Source organism: Arachis hypogaea, chromosome 19 (assembly GCF_003086295.3).
Source record: "Arachis hypogaea cultivar Tifrunner chromosome 19, arahy.Tifrunner.gnm2.J5K5, whole genome shotgun sequence".
Lineage (NCBI taxonomy): Eukaryota > Viridiplantae > Streptophyta > Magnoliopsida > Fabales > Fabaceae > Arachis > Arachis hypogaea.
The window spans coordinates 120,797,683-120,816,055 of record NC_092054.1 but is presented as its reverse complement, the minus strand read 5'-3'; the positions used below and the strand labels follow the sequence as shown (position 1 = coordinate 120,816,055).

The window sequence follows — 18,373 nt, the reverse complement described above, 5'->3', positions numbered from 1 at the left end:
CACTCAACCAAAACTAAACCTACCTCATATACACAATTTCACCCAAAACCATCAAATTCCACACTTCAATTCCTCAACCTTATTATTCAATAACCAACCTAATCATTCACATATTCAATATCTAAAATCCATCCATTTACTTATATCATCACACAATACACACATCAACTTACCTTCCTTACCTCTTTCCAGCCTCCGGCCCAAAATTCACGGCCTCCGATCGAAATTCACAATTTAAATGCATATTCCACAAATCAATACTCATTATTCAATTCATCATATTCTCAACACACCAAACATACAATTTCACACAATTCTCAACCTAATCATTAATTTACATTACATATCAACTATGCATATTAGCACCAACCATTCACACAATCTAAACTTAATCCTAGGGGCATCTAGCCTAGGAATTCTCATCACACCACATGGTACTTAAATGAAACTTAAACCGTACCTCTTGTAGCCAAACCAATTGAGCCTCTTCTTTGGAAGTCTCCACCAACCTTAGCTCCAAGTCTTACCAAAGCTCCTCAAGCAATACCAACCTCCCAATTGTGCACCAAAATCACGCAATACTCTAACATAACCAATTTCACATATATACATTAACCTAGGGTTCATGAAATTGACAAATCACAAGGGTTTGAGCACATCTTACCTCAGCCCATATGAAATAGAGATAGAGCCCACTTAGAATCTATGTTAGAGTATCCCTAAACAACCAAAATCACAAGATTTTAACACTAACTATCCCAAAATATATAACAGTGGAGAATCTCAAAAACTGGGGCAGAGATGAATGAAATAATCACCATAAAACTTAGATAGAATTGTAGAGGATGAGAAGAGCGACGTGTGACCACAAACAGCTCATCAATCGGATTTCTGTAGCAAAAGTTATGGACATTTGAAGGTGGAGCTAGGATTAGATTTTCTCCTCTCTTCTCTCTTCTCCAAAGCTGCGCCCCTACCCTCTTCCTTTAGGGTAAATAAGCTGAATTGCTTATAACTAATGTTTATATATGTTGGGTCTTGCGCCCACTTGGGCCCCGTTCACTTGGTTTAGTCCGTTGGCCCAATTTTGGGCCAAAACCTTTAAGATTAGAGTTTCAAATCGAATTTTAAATATTTCTAGCTTCCCTAATTATAAATCCTAATTTCTTAGCCTTATTCACTTATAATTAATTTTTTTCAGCTGTAGTACCAGACAGATCTCGATTGGTACTGCCGGTCAAAATTCCAGTGCGCATTTTTACGTAGAAAGCTATGTTTTTTGACTCAGAAAAATTTACTGAGTCCAAATATCATATTTAAATTATCAAACTCCGATTTCTAGATTTTCTAACCATATTCACTCCTATTTAATTTATTATTTAATTAATTACGATTTGACCAGATTTACAATTATTTTTTAATAATTATTTAGGCAATTTTTTAATATAAAAAAAAGAGAAAATGACAAATAGGTCATTGACCTTTTACCCCACAGACATTTTCGTCCCTGACCATTCGAAAATATTTTCAAGTCCTGACGTCCTTAAAATTAGGACGGATCAGTCCCTTTGTCAAAAAGTCACCGTCAGACCCAATAAAAAGTCTGACGTGGCTCCCCCTTCTGCTTACCTGGCATGACGGCTGCCCACGTGGCACGTTAGGGAGATGAAGCATTTGAAAAATGGACAAATAAGTCCTTGGCGCTCAGAACGACGTCGTTTAACGGTGTCGGTGATCCCACAGGCCACTCAATCCCAAAATATGTGTCTTCAAAACTCAAAACTCTTCTGAATCTCTGTTTTCCCCTTTTTTCTTTTCCCCACTCTCGTTCATTTCCAATTCTCATTTCTATCGTTCTTTCCGGATCGGATACATAAAAGACATGGCAGTATCGCGGCGGTTATGGGAACTGCAATCCCAGGCAGCGAACAAGATCTGCGTCGACTGCTCTCAGAAGAACCCACAGTGGGCCTCCGTCTCTGACGGCGTATTCATGTGCCTCGAGTGCTCCGGCAAGCACTGCGGCCTCTGTGTCCACATCTCCTTCGTCAGATCCGTCACCATGGACTCCTGGTCCAAAATCCAGATCAAGAAGATGGAGGCTGGCGGCAACGACGCCCTTAACGCCTTCCTCTCTCAGTATGGTATTCCAAAGGAAACTGATATTGTCACAAAGTACAACACCAGCGCCGCCAAAATCTACCGCGACCGCATCCAGGCCCTCGCCAAAGGCCGTCCCTAGCGCGATCCTCCCGTTGTTAAGGAGGATCTCCGCTCCTCTGCCGGGAAACCTCACTTGTCGCACACCGGCGGTGGCGGTGGTGGTGGAGGTTGGAGGCAGTCAGAATTGGAGGCCTCCGCCGCGAACAAGGAGAGCTTCTTTGCTCGGAAGATGGCGGAGAATGACACGAGGCCTGAGGGGCTCCCGCCGTCGCAGGGCGAAAAGTACGTCGGGTTCGGATCAAGCCCTGCCCCTTCGCAGAAGAACATAAACCGCCCAAAACGACTATCTCTGTTGTTTCGCAGGTGGTTCTCGATTGCAGTGAATTGAGTGTGTTGCTTGTTAATTTGTTTTATATTTGAATGGAGATGTGTTTCTCTTTGTGATTAGGGGATTGGTAAATTATCATTGGTTGCTGCATCTGCCGCTCAATCTGCTGGTAGTGTTGCTCAGGCAAGCACCAAGGAAATCACTGCTAAGGTGTTAATTGCTATCTGGGTTTATATATAATAATTTATGTTTTGAGTTCGTTCAATTGGATCAAACGAAGAACCCAAACGAATTTCAGGATTAGGGCAGCGATCTAAACGACGTCGTTCTGAGCGCCAAGGGACTTATTTGTCCACTTTTCAAATGTTCCATCTCCTTAACGTGCCACGTGGGCAGTCGTCATGCCAGGTAAGCAGAAGGGGAGCCACGTCAGACTTTTCCGTTGGGTCTGATGGTGGCTTTTTGACGGAGGGACTGATCTGTCCTAATTTTAAGGACGTCAGGGACTTAAAAGTATTTTCGAATGGTCAGGGACAAAAATGTCTGTAGGATAAAAGGTCAGGAACCTATTTGTCATTTTTTCTAAAAAAAATTATAATACTGTACATATGAGAATTTCTTTAGTTCTGCTGTCAAGTTGAATCCATAGCTTTATGGCTTTATCATTTCATCTCGTATATTTTATTCTCGCCTTACCATCATTTAGGAAGCACTTGATTGCATTCTAGGCTTTTAAAAAATAACGTAATATAGTGTTTGTTTCGATTAGTTTTAAAAAATACTTAATTTTTCATATTTTTTAAAAATTATATTTTTTAAGAAATTTTATTTTATATCTGTATAAATTTTTTAAAAACATATTCTATTATCAAAAATATTTTTAATTTTATTTGGATAAAGAATTTAATTATTTTAATTTATTTATTAGTTATATTTTAATAAAAATTAAAAATAATAATGACTATAAATATAGTGGCTATAAATACATTCACACATTTTCGTATGAGAATCTTATTCTCATAAGATATATATAACTAGCATTAATGCTATTGATTGGCACAGTTGACATGACGAAATTTTCTATATTGAAGAACCAACATTATGCAACGGCTAAGCAGGTTATAGAATTTCAAAGATTAAATACGTAACTGGTATCTGCTTCGTTCCTTCATGACATGGTGATGTTCATTATCTTGTTAGAGGTATTTTTGCTGCCTCTATTTTGCTTTAGGTCCTTCCTTCCTTAAACTTGTTCTACTCTTACTTTTACTCTGTTTTTATTCTATTTTCTGCTATAATTAGGTTGAGTATTGACGCTAGTGTATATATATATTACTTATTATTATTTATAAATATTTATCGTAATATTCATCACTTTTTTTTTTAAAAAATTTATAGTGAGTGTGCAATATATCTATATTAGTCTTGTGATATAATACATGTTATTCGGTTAAAAAACTCAAGAAAGGTAAATTGAGCTGTAAAAGCAATGTATTTTTACAATTATGGAGACACACCTCAATCTGGTTGTCTAAAATCAGTATTTTGGCCAAAGATATCGATGGATAAAATTCGTCACTAAAGTCTAAAAAGTGCAAAAATTAATGATGAATGAAAAATTTCGTCAAAAACTATTATCAACTCCACTTTGACCAGCGATAACATTTGTTGCTAATTCTGTCGCTAATATCAATATCCATATCTAATCCACATATAAATTTATCAAAAAGATTTGTCGTTAATACCAAAGATTCTTTTACACATACAAGTTTTTTTTACTTACAAGTCATATAAGTTGGGTCAAACCCAATAAAAAGGACGCTCACCCATATGAGCGTGTTAACATGCGCTACTCAACAGTTTTCATAGCACTCACTCACTATTATGAAAGACGTTTCTTCTTCTTCTTCGATCAAAACCACAACTGTTGTTTTTTCTCTGCATTCCTCCTCCTCCTCTTCCTCCTCCTCCTCCTCCTTCTCCTTCTTCTTTGCATTTCACTCCATTTTTCTTCGCGTGTTTCATCTTTATCGTCATTTTTTAATTATTGTTGTTATTGATATTTTTTTTCTCCTTCTCTTTCTATTGATTTTGCAATATTATGTATTTTTTTCTTCTTTATTTGTTTTTTCCTCCCAAGAAGAATTATTAGAATATAAAATAAGAAGATGATGAAGAAGAAGAAGCAACAGTAGAAGATGGGGAGGAGGAAGAGAAAGAGTTTCGAATTATGCAGAACTTATCAGCACACATATACCGAAAATTCTTAAATAATAGACCCAAATATATTCGCATTACACCCAAATATCTTCGTATTACACCCAAATTTGCTGCAAATACAAAAAATATTTCTTCTAATGTTGTATTTTTTTTCTTTTTTTTTCCTCTTATTTCTTTCTTTCTTTTAGTTGAACGAATGTAAGTTCATCATCTTCCAAGTAATTTTGTACCATTATGTATTTTTTCTTCTTCTTTGTTTGATTTTTTTTGTTTTTATTATTGTTAAAAGAGTAAAACAAGAAGAAACTTGAGAAGATAAAATAAAAAAAAAAAGAAGAAGATGATGATGATGATGATGATGATAAAAAAGAAGAAGAAGAAGCAGCAGAAAATGAGGAGGAGGGAGAAGAAGAGTTTTGAATTATGCAGAACTTATCAGCACATATACACCAAAAATTCTTAAACAATACGCTCAAATATCTTTGTGTTACATCCAAATATCTTCGTGTTACACCCAAATACAGAAAAATATTTCTTTTTAATACAGAACTTTTACATTACATTCAATTCAATTGATAATGTAAAGCTTGATTGAGCTTTGGGTGCTAAATATTTAGTGGTGGAGGCTTGAGTTTTGTGTCAATTTGAGGTGTCTTTGGGCTTAGAGAGAAATAGGCTAAGATATAGTTTTGGTTTTTCGTATGTAATATATAATGCTTTGTAAAAACTTAAGCAGGTTGGAATGCATGATTATGTTAAATGTTTAGTAGCCTTGATGATAAATGTTGAATTAGTTTGAGAATGTATTGGTGGTTGATGCTTATGGTTGATGGTTGATGAAATGATAATTTGAATGAGTAATGGTGATACAATAATTATTGAATATGATTTTGCATTGAATATGAACTTTCGGGGTTGAATTTGATGAGTTTGTGTATAATAATGGGCTATGAAAATAAATGAGAAGTAATTAGGTATGATTGGAATATGGTTTGGTTGGTTTTTCTAATGTTGTGAAACTTGGATTTTTGGAATTGAGTTAAGAAATTGTAAAAATGGATCGAGGTTTATGTTTTGAAATGAAAATTTGGTTTTTGGCCAAATTTTGACGAGTCATAACTTGGCTTCTAGACCTCCAATTTCTCTTAAACTTGTTTCATATGAAAATTAGAAAGTTTATGCCATCTGAATAACGGGCTAAAACCGATTTCTAATGAAAAAGTTATGCGCGTCGAAAGTTTGATGTGTAAAATGGATTCTACAGCACTTAACAATGTTTAACCATTCTGCAGAACTTGCGTACGCTGGCACACACGCGACGCAAGCATTATATTCTATTTTGATGTCCCGCGTACGTGGAAGGGTGCATGCATACGTAAGAGGTGCGTTTTACACGCTTGTGTACGCGACTGAGTGGCACACAACACGAGCAATCAATTCTGTCTAGGAGGCTCTAACGATCGTGATTTCTGCCAGTAAAGAATGTCATAAAAACAGTCGCGTTGTAGATATAGTCTCTAAACCGACAAAAATTCCTTTCGTACAAACGTTTTGGGTGTCACAAGTAACAAACCCCTTAAAAATTGTTAACCGAGTATTCAAACCTCGGGTCGTCTTCTCAAGGAACTGCGAGGAAGTATGTTCTTATTATTGGTTATAAAGGTTGTAATCGGGGTTTAGAAGGTGAGAAGCAAGTAATTTAAATGACGAGTGAATTAAATGGCAATTAAAAATAAATAATAACTGTAAAGCAACTTTTGGCAAGATAAGGGAAATTAGAAGTCCAACTTAGTTATCCCTCTCAACAATAATGAAAGTTGTATCTTAATTCCACTTAGTTAACCTATGAAGCAAAGGTAAGTCAAGGGACTAATTAGTTTGACCTTTGAATCCTATTTATTTCCTAGGAAAAAGTTGGGATTATTGAAGTTCAGATCAATTAACAAGATAACGATTATCAATTATGCTGAGTTCGATAATGTTGAGTCACTGATTTCTTAACCAAGACCAAAAGGGGAAAAAGTAAATTGTTGGAATAATAAAAGTGTCCTTAGATGGGAAGCAATGGCAACTTAAATCAAAGAGAACAATCATAAACTGAAAGTACCTTAAATATCATTAATTCAAATAGAAATCTGTAACATGGAATAATTCATAATTTAAATTATAATAATCAATTCAAATATTGGAATCAAATAAATAAAAGTAAAATTGAAATAAAAGAACATTAAAACCTGGATCCAGAGCTACTCCCAAAACAAGAAGAAGTCCTAAATCCTAAGAGAGAGAGAGAATCTCTCTCTAAACTAAATCTAAATCATGAAAACTAGAAATTGGCGAGCTCTCTCTGAATGGATGCATTCCTTCACTTTATAACCTCTAATCTATGCTTTCTGTACTTGGATCTGGGCCAAAAAGGGCTTCAGAAATTGCTGGGGGCGTATTCTGTAAATTCTGATACGTGGCCTCTGTCACGCGTTCGCGTGGGTCACGCGGTCGCGTCATCTGGAACTTTTCCTTTCCACGCGGTCGCGTCAGTCACGCGTCCGCGTCGTGGGTGTTCTACTCAAGGCGCGCGGTCGCGTCAGTCATGCGGCCGCGTCGCTGCTTCTTTGCTTCTGGCACGCGATCGCGTCGTCCATGCGATCGCGTGGATACCAGTTTCCTTAAAGCTCCGTTTTGCCTTCTCCTTCCATTTTTGTATGTTTCCTTTTTCATCCTTTAAGTCATTCAGCCTTTAGGAAACCTGAAGCTACTCAACACACTAATCACGGCATCGAATGGAAATAAAGGTAATTAAAATAATTAATTTTTTAAAGCTTAGGAAACATGTTTTTCACAATATGACATAATAAGGAAGGAAAAGTAAAACCATGCAATTAATGTGAATAAGTAGGTGAAGAGTTGAATAAATCACTCTAATTAAGCACAAAAGAACTCATGAAATATGGGTTTATCAACCTCCCCACACTTAAACACTAGCATGTCCTCATGCTAAATCCAAGGTAAATAATTAAGGTTAAAGTGATGGAATATTATGAAATGCAACCTATGCTAAATGCATCTACCTAATGAGTCATGCAATTCTAATTCATCCACTCATATATAAAGCCTACATGTAGTCAAATTATTTCACATTCTCAAGGAGATATATATACATATATATCTAACCCTCAAATAATAAAGCACTTTTTTGCAAATAAGATGAGAGAAAAAAAAACTTGCAAGACAATCAGAGATAAATGTTAATGAGCTTTTGAACCCTCATTGGATTTTGTGTTTTCTCTCTAATCACTCAGTGTTTATTGGGTTAATCACTCTATTCTTCTTTTTATTCTTCCTTTCTATAACCTTGTTTTTCGTCTAACCAATCAACAATTATAGAACATAGTCATACCAAAACTCATGAGGTCTTTAATTAAGGTTGTAATGGGGTCAAGGCAAAGGGTAAGGATATATGTATAAGGCTAAGTGAGCTAATAAGTGAATCCTTAATTAGACTAAGATCTCACCTAACATACATACTTAGTAAAACAATGCTTCTTTACCTATTCTCCTTATTTTCTCGCTTTTGATGTCACATGCTCATGCTTCAATTCTTGTTTTCATCCCATGTGCATTGCTTTTTATTTTGCATTGGGGAGTTCTTTTTGTATCCCCTTATTTACATGCTTGAAAACTAACTTTTTTTTTTGAATACACATGGTGATTTTAATTAATTTGAATTTTCATGAGCCTGCTTCCCAAAATTTTGAGTTGCTTTATTCTTTTTAATTTTTCTACCTTTTGTCTTTATCAACTATGTTCCCAATAAGTTTCCCACATTTTACTCTATTTATAATTTTCTATCTTAAGCTAACCAAGGATTCACTTGGGATTTTCTTTTGTTTTTCTGCTTAAGGCTAGTAATTTGGCTAAAATAGAATAAGGGGGGTTTTTAAAAAGCTCAAAGGGGGCTAACAAAGGCGATGTAAAAGGTAGGCTAATTTGGGGTAAGTGAGCTAAAATCAAATGATGGCCTCAATCATTATTTTGAGATGTACCTATATTCTATAATCGGACATATAGACTAAAACAAAGTAAAGAACACCAGAATAAGAAAGAAGGTTGGAACAGAATAAAAATTATGGTTTGAATGTAACCATACAGTTAAGCTCAAAACTCACAGGCTATGTGTTCTCTAGCTGAAAAATCATTTATCACTTATGTATGTCATGCAGGTTTAGTTAAAAATTTTCATTATTCTCTTAAAAAGTAATTTAGGGTAGCCTTTGAAGTTTTAATGTTTCTCCTTGATGAAATATTGTCAGTTTAACTACATCAGGTAATGCTATATATACAAGGTTTTATGGATCTAAATCTATTATGTTCAAGTTCCTAGCTTACTCTTTTTTTATATTTGTCAATTTAAACTAAGCTATAACTAAGCTATCTTATGTAAAAAGGGTAAACTATACTAATTGATCCACTAATAAGTTAGAATTGCAAACTAAACTAAATAACTAAAATGAACTAAATAACTAAAATATGAACAAAAAATGCAAAATGCAGAAAATAGAGTAAAATACACAAGTAGCAATGTATAAGTACTCAGAAAATAACAATAAAAGAAAAAGAGAAAAATACAGAAAAATATCCAAAATAAAAGAAAAAGTATGTAGTAGTTCACCAAAATAAACGCCAGAGATGGCGACCTCCCCACACTTAAAATAAAGCATCGTCCCCGATGCTCAATCAAGCCGGGTGTGAAGGAGTGTCATCACTGGTAGGGATGGTAGCTGGGGTCTCTGTGGCGGTGGTGGGATGAGAGTCTGGTTGCTGTAGAGGGGGGACTGACTGGAGCGGGATCTCCGGATCTGCAGCCTCAAGCTGATGTGGGGCCTCCTGCTGTGGTGTAGCGTGCTCTGTACCTGCCTGCTGATGAGTCTCCGCCTGGGAATGAGGCTCCTCCTCGTGCTCATCCTCCTCCTCCTCTGATGGCTCTGATGGTGTGTCGGGCTCGGAGGAGATGTCGGCGCCCTGTCGGATCATCAGCTTCAGATGGGAATAGCGTGGCCTGCTGCGGCGCTCCAATCTCTCATACCGGCGCCTGTTACGGCACTCCATCTGATCAAGCTGGCGGAATAGACGGTGCACGAGGCGATAAACCGGCTCAGAGGCGGGTGGAGGTGCAGTGGTGGCAGCAGGGGCAGCTGGGGCAGCTGTGGATGAAGAGGGTCCAGCAGACGGAGGGGCTGTCTCATCATTAGCAGTGACAGGTGGTGGTCTGTAGCCCAAAGCAAGGAAGTTCCTACTGTGAGGGATGATCTTCCTGCAGTCTGCTGCTGGTGGTCCCTCATCGGCATCCTCCCAAGGGACATCAGCCTGACGGCCTAGCCGTGTAACCAGATAAGGAAAGGGGAGGGTGCCTCGGACGTGGACCCTGGCCATATAATGCCGGATAAAACGAGGCAAGTACATGTCCTTACCCTCCTACACACACCAGAGGAGGGTGATCATGGCAGCCGGGATCTCAGTCTCATGAGTACTCGGCATTACATAGTTGCTCAAGATCTGATGCCATAGCCGAGCCTCATCATTCAAGTACATCTCTTGATCCCTGTAGGCATAGTGGTGTCCTGACCCATCTCCCAAGGAACAGCAGGGTCGAGAGCTATCCGTGCCTTCACAGCATCCCAATCAAACCGCATCTGGCCCATGTCCTCCTCAGCCTGTGCATAACCATCTGGCTGATCGGACTTGGCTGGGAGCTGGAGAATGGTCTCTATGGCCTCCTCAGTGACCAGAATTTGCTTTTCCCTCAGGTTCACTGCATCTAGGGTAGTAAGGTAGTAGTTGCAATAGAATTCCCGGACCCAAGATGCATTGACCTCTGTCAGTGGTCTCTCCAGAAAGAACCAGCCCCTTTGCTTGATTTGCTCAGTGGTGTATTACTGGAGGGCTTCTGGAATTTTCAAGGTACATTCCAGGTATAGATTTCTAGAGTTTGCAAAAGTCGGGTACTTCAGCTCACAGTACCGATTTGCAAATTTTATAGGATCAGTCGAAGGGAGCAGTTGGTCAGCTTTTTCCTGCTGTGTGAAGTTCTTCTCCCGCCATGAGGAATCGTGCATTAGAGCAATGATGGACTGGGAGGAATCTCATCTCTTGCGCTTGCCAGTAGCCTTGCCTTTGCCTTTCCTTTGTGAGGCAGACATCCTGAAAAATAGAAAACCAGGAAATGGATAAAATAGGAAAGCAAATAGGCAATTTAAACAAAGGAAACTCAAAACGGTAAGGGAGAAATAGAATAAGGAAAATGAGTAATTGAAATGTGATTGAATTAATATTAAATGGAAAGAAAAAAATTCAATGTGCCATAGTGAGAAAGTTAGAGGAAGTGAAAGTGATCAGAAAAGAGATAAAGAGGGTTAGTATGGTAAAAAGAAATTAGTAAATTAAAATTAGTGAGTTAGGAAAGTAAGTGGCATAGAAAAAATTTCATATAACAAGGATTCACAGGTAAGAATAGAAGTACTCATAATCGAATAAAGAAAACAGGGTGATGCTGATTCGAATAGAAATAAAGAAATCAGAAATTGGAATAAGTGAATCACAAATGTAGGTTATGAACCAGGAAATCAAAGAGGATAAGAAAGTGGCCCTAGCATTCATGAAATGGTTTAGGAGAAGCAGAGTAAAACAGAGTTGCCAAACCAAAACAAGAATGAAAACAATTTTCAAAAAAATTTGGGCAGCATTCCGGCTAAAATTGGATTGTCCCGGAAAATAAACAGCAATCATATCAGTTCATATAAATTAAAAAAATCAAGCTGCATGTACATAGATATAAAATAAACATAAAAACTCAATGTAAACAGCAGCAACATACAAGAAAGCAGCATATGAATCATGATTATAGCAGCAACAGATTTGCACATAGGATAAAACAGAAGTAAGAACAGTGCAAGTAAACAGACCTAGATCCACTAACCACAGCCTAAGCTACCTAACAACCTAAAAATCCACTACAACATGCAAGTCTAGCTATCCTAATCATGAACATAAACGGAATAAAAAATACAGAAAAGTGACGAACGGATAAAAAGGGTTGCGTGTTGCGGAACCTGGTAAGCGGAAGGGGTGGAACAGGGAAGAAGGTGGCTGCGGTGGCGTCCGGCGCGGTGGTGGTGCACGGCGTCGCGGTGGCGGCTGAGGGGGCGCGGCTGGATGGCCAGCAGGGGCTGGGCGGTGCTCGCGGAGGTGGCTGTGGTGGAGAGGGGATGAGAGAGGAAGAAGGAAGAAGAGAGAAGGGGACGGGGTGGTACGGCGGCGGGGTCTGGGCGGCGGCGGCGTCGGGGTGGTGGCGTGGTGGCTGGCCGGCGGTGGCTGGGGGAAGAAGAACAGAGAAGGAGAAGAGGGTTGGGGGTGAAGGGGGGCTGCGCGACTGATAGGGTTCGCATGGCTGGGGGTTATATTTTCGAATCCACGCGGCCGCGTGGGGCACGCGGTCGCATGGTTGGGGTGAAAATGGGGGAGACACGACCGCGTGGGGCGCACGATCGCATGAGAGGGGGGGAAAGAGAGGTGACGCGATCGCGTGGGTCGCGCGATTGTGTCGCTGGAATTCGTGCTAAACGCACGACTCCAGCGCCGTTTCAGCGCAACTCTCTGTCTCCTTTTGGGGTGATATACAATCCATGCGACGCGATTGCGTCGCTCACGCGGTCGCGTGGGATTGGTATTGGGTAAGTGACGCGATCGCATGGGGAATGCGATCGCGTGGGCCAATTTGTGCGAAACGCACAAGAGCCGCACGATTCCAGCCCAACTTTCTGTTCGTTGGATCCTTACGCCGATATATATATCACGCGGCCGCGTGGGTCACGCGGTCGCATGGGTGGTGTTTTTCGCGATATGACGCGATCGCATGGGGCATGCGGTCGCGTCGTGCAACCCTTTTTTTTTTTAACTGAAAAATGCAGGATGCAATGATTAACATGAATGCTATGCATGATTCCAGGTTAATGTTAAAATAAAAAAAAAGGGTAAATTGAAAACAATAAACAAGAAATAGATTGAGAAAGAAGCGACCATACCATGGTGGGTTGTCTCCCACCTAGCACTTTTAGTTAAAGTCCTTAAGTTGGACATTGGGAGAGTATCCTGTTATGGTGGCTTATGTTTAAATTCGTCCAAAAATTTTCACCAGTGCTTGGAATGCCAATAGCCTCCGGGGTCCCAAACTAGGCATGTAAAGCTTCTGAGCAGCTTCAAACAAATATTCAGCCTCCCGGGATGACGAATGTCAGAATATAATCCATGATCCCAAGCTGTGTTTTTAGATCCGCCTCCGTTTTGATTTGTAAGTTTTCATTCCAGCGGGTTAAAAAGTAGAATCTCACCGTGGTGACCAAACATTCTCTGTGATCCATGCAATTGAGCATGATACCAATCCGTGTACTTCGAGGTGAAGCGTGGAACCTTATTGAACCTGGTGCACCAGTTCTGAGTACGAGCCAATTCCCTCTTACTCTTAAAGCCGCAGAGAGCTCTAAGTTGGCCATCTGTTTCAAGCAAACCATATTCAAGTGAATAAGTAAAATTATAAGTTAAGGATTGTACCCACTTGAAGCTTGTATTAGGTGGTAATGGCCTTGGGATAGGTGTTTTTGGTGGTTCTGCAAGTTCCGTTTCCTTGTGCTCTTCTGTGAATTCTTCCACTTCCTTGCAAAGATCTTCAATTGTATCTGTATCCTGGTCAAAGTCTTCTATGTCTTCCTCATCACTCGAGTCATAGATTGGAGGTTGAGAGAAATCTACCTCCGCATCATCTTCATATTCTCTTGGGGAAAATTCTTCGATCTCAGAGAATTCACTTACGGACGCAAGTTCATCACTAGGAGAACTAGACTTGTGACTATCATCATCAAGGAAATTTGCTTCTTGGATTATTCCGTCTGATTCTTCGTAAACGACTTGCCTTGGAGATTGTACGGTATCCTTCTTAGCATCAACTGTAGCATCTTGGATGGAGTTTTCCTCAATTCTAGATTCCCAAGGAAGTTCAGCATCTCCTAGATCTTCAACCAACTCTTCTTCTTGAACAATGACAGCTTCTTCCACTTGTTCTAGTATGAATTCATTCTCTGTCTTGTCCACTGGAGTCTCTAGTATTTGTTTCATGCTACGCTCTTCATCGGGCTGTCCACATGGAGCTGTGGTTGATCCTTGTATATTTGAGCGCCTAGTGGCCCATTGAATTAGTGCTTGCTCCAGTTGTTGAATGGTTGTTTGAAATTTAATTACTGTTTCTTTTAGGCGATCCTCTGCTTCGCGGTTTGCCGGACTTGGACATGATACAAAGGAAAGTGGTGATGATTGGGAATGATTGGATTTGTATTGGGGTAGGGAAGGATCATATGATGGCGAATGGTGAAGAGAAGCTTGTGAGTGTGGTGGTTCGAGGTTATGTTGAAAGGATGGTTCATATGCACGGGGTGGGGCTTGTTGGTAGTTACAAGGTTGTCCACCATGTCTTTCAGCTGGGTATGCACGGTAGAATGGTCTTTGTCCAGGATATCTCGGAGGGTGTTGCTGCCAAAAGGGTTGATTAGATCCTCTTGGTTCCATCCATCCTTGATTGGTCTGACCTTGATGCACATTCCTGCTGTAACTTCTATTTCCTTTAACAATATTAGAACCAAACTCAAAGCGAGAGGGGTGAGAGTTCATAGTAGCAAATAAAGATAAAAAGGAAAAACAAAAATAAATAAACAAGCAAAAGAAAAATATTTACAATAACCAATAATAAGGCACACGTTAGCAGTTCCCCGGCAACGGCGCCATTTTGATGATCGTGATTTCTGCCAGTAAAGAATGTCATAAAAAGAGTCGCGTTGTAGATATAGTCTCTAAACCGACAAAAATCCCTTTCGTACAAACGTTTTGGGTGTCACAAGTAACAAACCCCTTAAAAATTGTTAACCGAGTATTCAAACCTCGGGTCGTCTTCTCAAGGAACGACGTGGAAGTATGTTCCTATTATTGGTTATAAAGGTTGTAATCGGGGTTTAGAAGGTGAGAAGCAAGTAATTTAAATGACGAGTGAATTAAATGGCAATTAAAAATAAATAATAACTGTAAAACAACTTTTGGCAAGATAAGGGAAATTAGAAGTCCAACTTAGTTATCCCTCTCAACAATAATGAAAGTTGTATCTTAATTCCACTTAGTTAACCTATGAAGCAAAGGTAAGTCAAGGGACTAATTAGTTTGACCTTCGAATCCTATTTATTTCCTAGGAAAAAGTTGGGATTATTGAAGTTCAGATCAATTAACAAGATAACGATTATCAATTATGCTAAGTTCGATAATGTTGAGTCACTGATTTCTTAACCAAGACCAAAAGGGGAAAAAGTAAATTGCTGGAATAATAAAAGTGTCCTTAGATGGGAAGCAATGGCAACTTAAATCAAAGAGAACAATCATAAACTGAAAGTACCTTAAATATCATTAATTCAAATAGAAATCTGTAACATGGAATAATTCATAATTTAAATTATAATAATCAATTCAAATATTGGAATCAAATAAATAAAAGTAAAATTAAAATAAAAGAACATTAAAACCTGGATCCAGAGTTACTCCCAAAACAAGAAGAAGTCCTAAATCCTAAGAGAGAGAGAGAATCTCTCTCTAAACTAAATCTAAATGATGAAAACTAGAAATTGGCGAGCTCTCTCTGAATGGATGCATTCCTCCACTTTATAACCTCTAATCTATGCTTTCTGTACTTGGATCTGGGCCAAAAAGGGCTTCAAAAATCGCTGGGGGCGTATTCTGTAAATTCTGATACGTGGCCTCTGTCACGCGTCCGCGTGGGTCACGCGGTCGCGTCATCTGGAACTTTTCCTTTCCACGCGGTCGCGTCAGTCACGCGTCCGCGTCGTGGGTGTTCTACTCAAGGCGCACGGTCGCGTCAGTCATGCGGCCGCGTTGCTGCTTCTTTGCTTCTGGCACGCGATCGCGTCGTCCATGCGATCGCGTGGATACCAGTTTCCTTAAAGCTCTGTTTTGCCTTCTCCTTCCATTTTTGTATATTTCCTTTTTCATCCTTTAAGTCATTCAGCCTTTAGGAAACTGAAGCTACTCAACACATTAATCACGGCATCGAATGGAAATAAAGGTAATTAAAATAATTAATTTTTTAAAGCTTAGGAAACATGTTTTTCACAATATGACATAATAAGGAAGGGAAAGTAAAACCATGCAATTAATGTGAATAAGTAGGTGAAGAGTTGAATAAAAATTAAGCACAAAAGAACTCATGAAATATGGGTTTATCAGGCTCACACACGCGGACATTAGCCGCATACGCGAGCAGAGAAAAATGCACCCTCGCATACGAAAGATCAGGCATGCGTACGCGGGATCTTGTTTTTCAGCAACTTGAGTTTCGTGATTTAAACATGATTTTAAACCTCTAAACCTCTATTTTTACTCTCCAAGATCCTAAAACTTAGTTGTAATGATAGTAAAGGGGGTTGAACTATGAAGGGGTGGCAACTTTGAAGTGAAGAAAGTTTGAGATATGATGAATTATGATTGTGAAGTGGTGAATTAATGAATTGTGATTGTGATGTGGTGAATTTGAGCTTGAGAAGTGCTTATACACTGAATATGTGATGATAAATGGCTATGATGATATTAAATGAATTGAATATGAATGATTAATTGAGTATGCACTTCTTATTATATGAGATACGAATTTTCCTGCGTAGATGCAGGGGCTTGCCACCACTTGCTCTAGGTTAAGACTCGATACTCTATTGACCATACGTCACAAGATGTGGCCGGGCACTTTAACTCCCAGAAAATTTTTCCAATGAGCTGAATTTGATAAATATGATTGAGAAAACTATGCGTAGACTCTTGGGAATGCACGCACGAGGGACTATCTAGAGTTAGTTACCAGACATGTCGAGCTGGTTTTATAACCGGCAGATGAGACTCATCAGCCATAGGATAGGTATACATCATATGCATATGTGTGTATTGTTTGATTGTGCATTAGTTGGGCTTGTCTATGTGATTATTATGCTTACCTGCTATATTTGCTACCCGCTGTATCTGTATCTTACTTGTACTTGCTTTAACTGTAATGGTTCTCTGTGCACTGGAATTTTGGGGGATAGAAGGAAGGTGGAAGTTAGGGTTTAGGTTAGAAATGAATTAGAAATAAGGACCTTAGATATCCTTCCCTATTTACAATTTTCAATTTATAAATTTATGATTTTATATCTGAGTGTTAGAGTTCTAAGATCACCTCTGCCTTTCTCGGGACCTTATGTATTATGTATACTGGCACCATTACCATGCTGAGAACCTCCAGTTCTCATTATCTACTAACTCATCAACATTTATCTTATTTAATACTAATGTATAACAAATAGTCTAAATATAAAAATTTCTATTTAAATATAAAAATCTTCCTAATCTATATATTTATAAATATTTATTCCCTGATATATTAGATTTATCCTAAATTTATAACAATTACCTAACCAACTAATAATAATAGTAATAATATAATAAAAATAATAATTTAAGTTTTAAATCTGATCATCAATATGACCCACAGTATGTCCGCCTTCATTCAAATGGTTGATATCATTGTTGCTCCGAGTCATCGCGCCAACTCTTTTTTTCCTCTTCTCTTTTTTTTCTTTCTTTTTCGATTTTCACTCTATTCAAACAGATAAATTTTAAAAAATGACTACAGGTGAATGTGTAGGGGTTGCCTGCGTTATATACTGGTCCCATCTATATCGCATGCAATAAACCTACGATAGCAGTGAATATGTTCGTAGCAAGGTTCAAAAAATCGGACCGATCATCAAACCGCTCTAGTCACTGGTTTACTGGTTTATTGGTCTAACCGGTCCAACCGGTGGTTCAACCGAAAAAACTGTTTTAGAATAGAATAATAAATAAATTATAAATACACATCCTAAAATATAATTATAGTCTAATATAAATCTTAAAATATCTTCAAAATTTAAAACACTACATAAAATATCATCAACCAAATACATATGATCTTATCAAAATCCAAACTCAAAAGTTAAATAGTAATAAAAGCATATCTAAATATTAAAACCAAAAGAAGCAGATGCTTGGCTAAGAACTATATATACTGCAATGTTTCATAAGGCCTAAACATTAAAACCAAGGTAATAATAATAATGCTACAACTTTTAATTACAATATAAATATTTATATAGACATGATTCTCTCTATAGGTGACAAAAACATAACTAATCACTACTTTCCTCTTATGTCTTATGCACAGAAGTTGATAGAATACAAGAAAGAAAGAATAGGAACTTGAGATTTGAGAAGGCATATGGGATATAAGAAAAAAGAAGACAGAACAAATAAACCCTATGATCATTAAACTAAACAACCAAAAACCAAAAATAATTTGACAATTGCAAGAATAATACTTATGATAAACTGTGTATACTATAAACAAACATTAATAAATTGGTTGACCTACACAGTTAATAGGAACTATTATTCTACTACCCTAGTTCCAATTGCTTTTCTTTTTAGATCCCCCAACAGTATAACAAAATTATCTTTGTGAGCTGTTCACATCCTTGTTGGGATTTAATTACA

The 18,373-nt window shown here is 38.2% G+C and overlaps 1 pseudogene; it reads left to right on the top strand.

The window, feature by feature from the left end:
• Window positions 1–1,760: 1,760 nt before the first annotated feature.
• LOC112778665 (probable ADP-ribosylation factor GTPase-activating protein AGD6) lies at window positions 1,761–2,731 on the top strand (annotated as a pseudogene).
• Window positions 2,732–18,373: the final 15,642 nt, after the last annotated feature.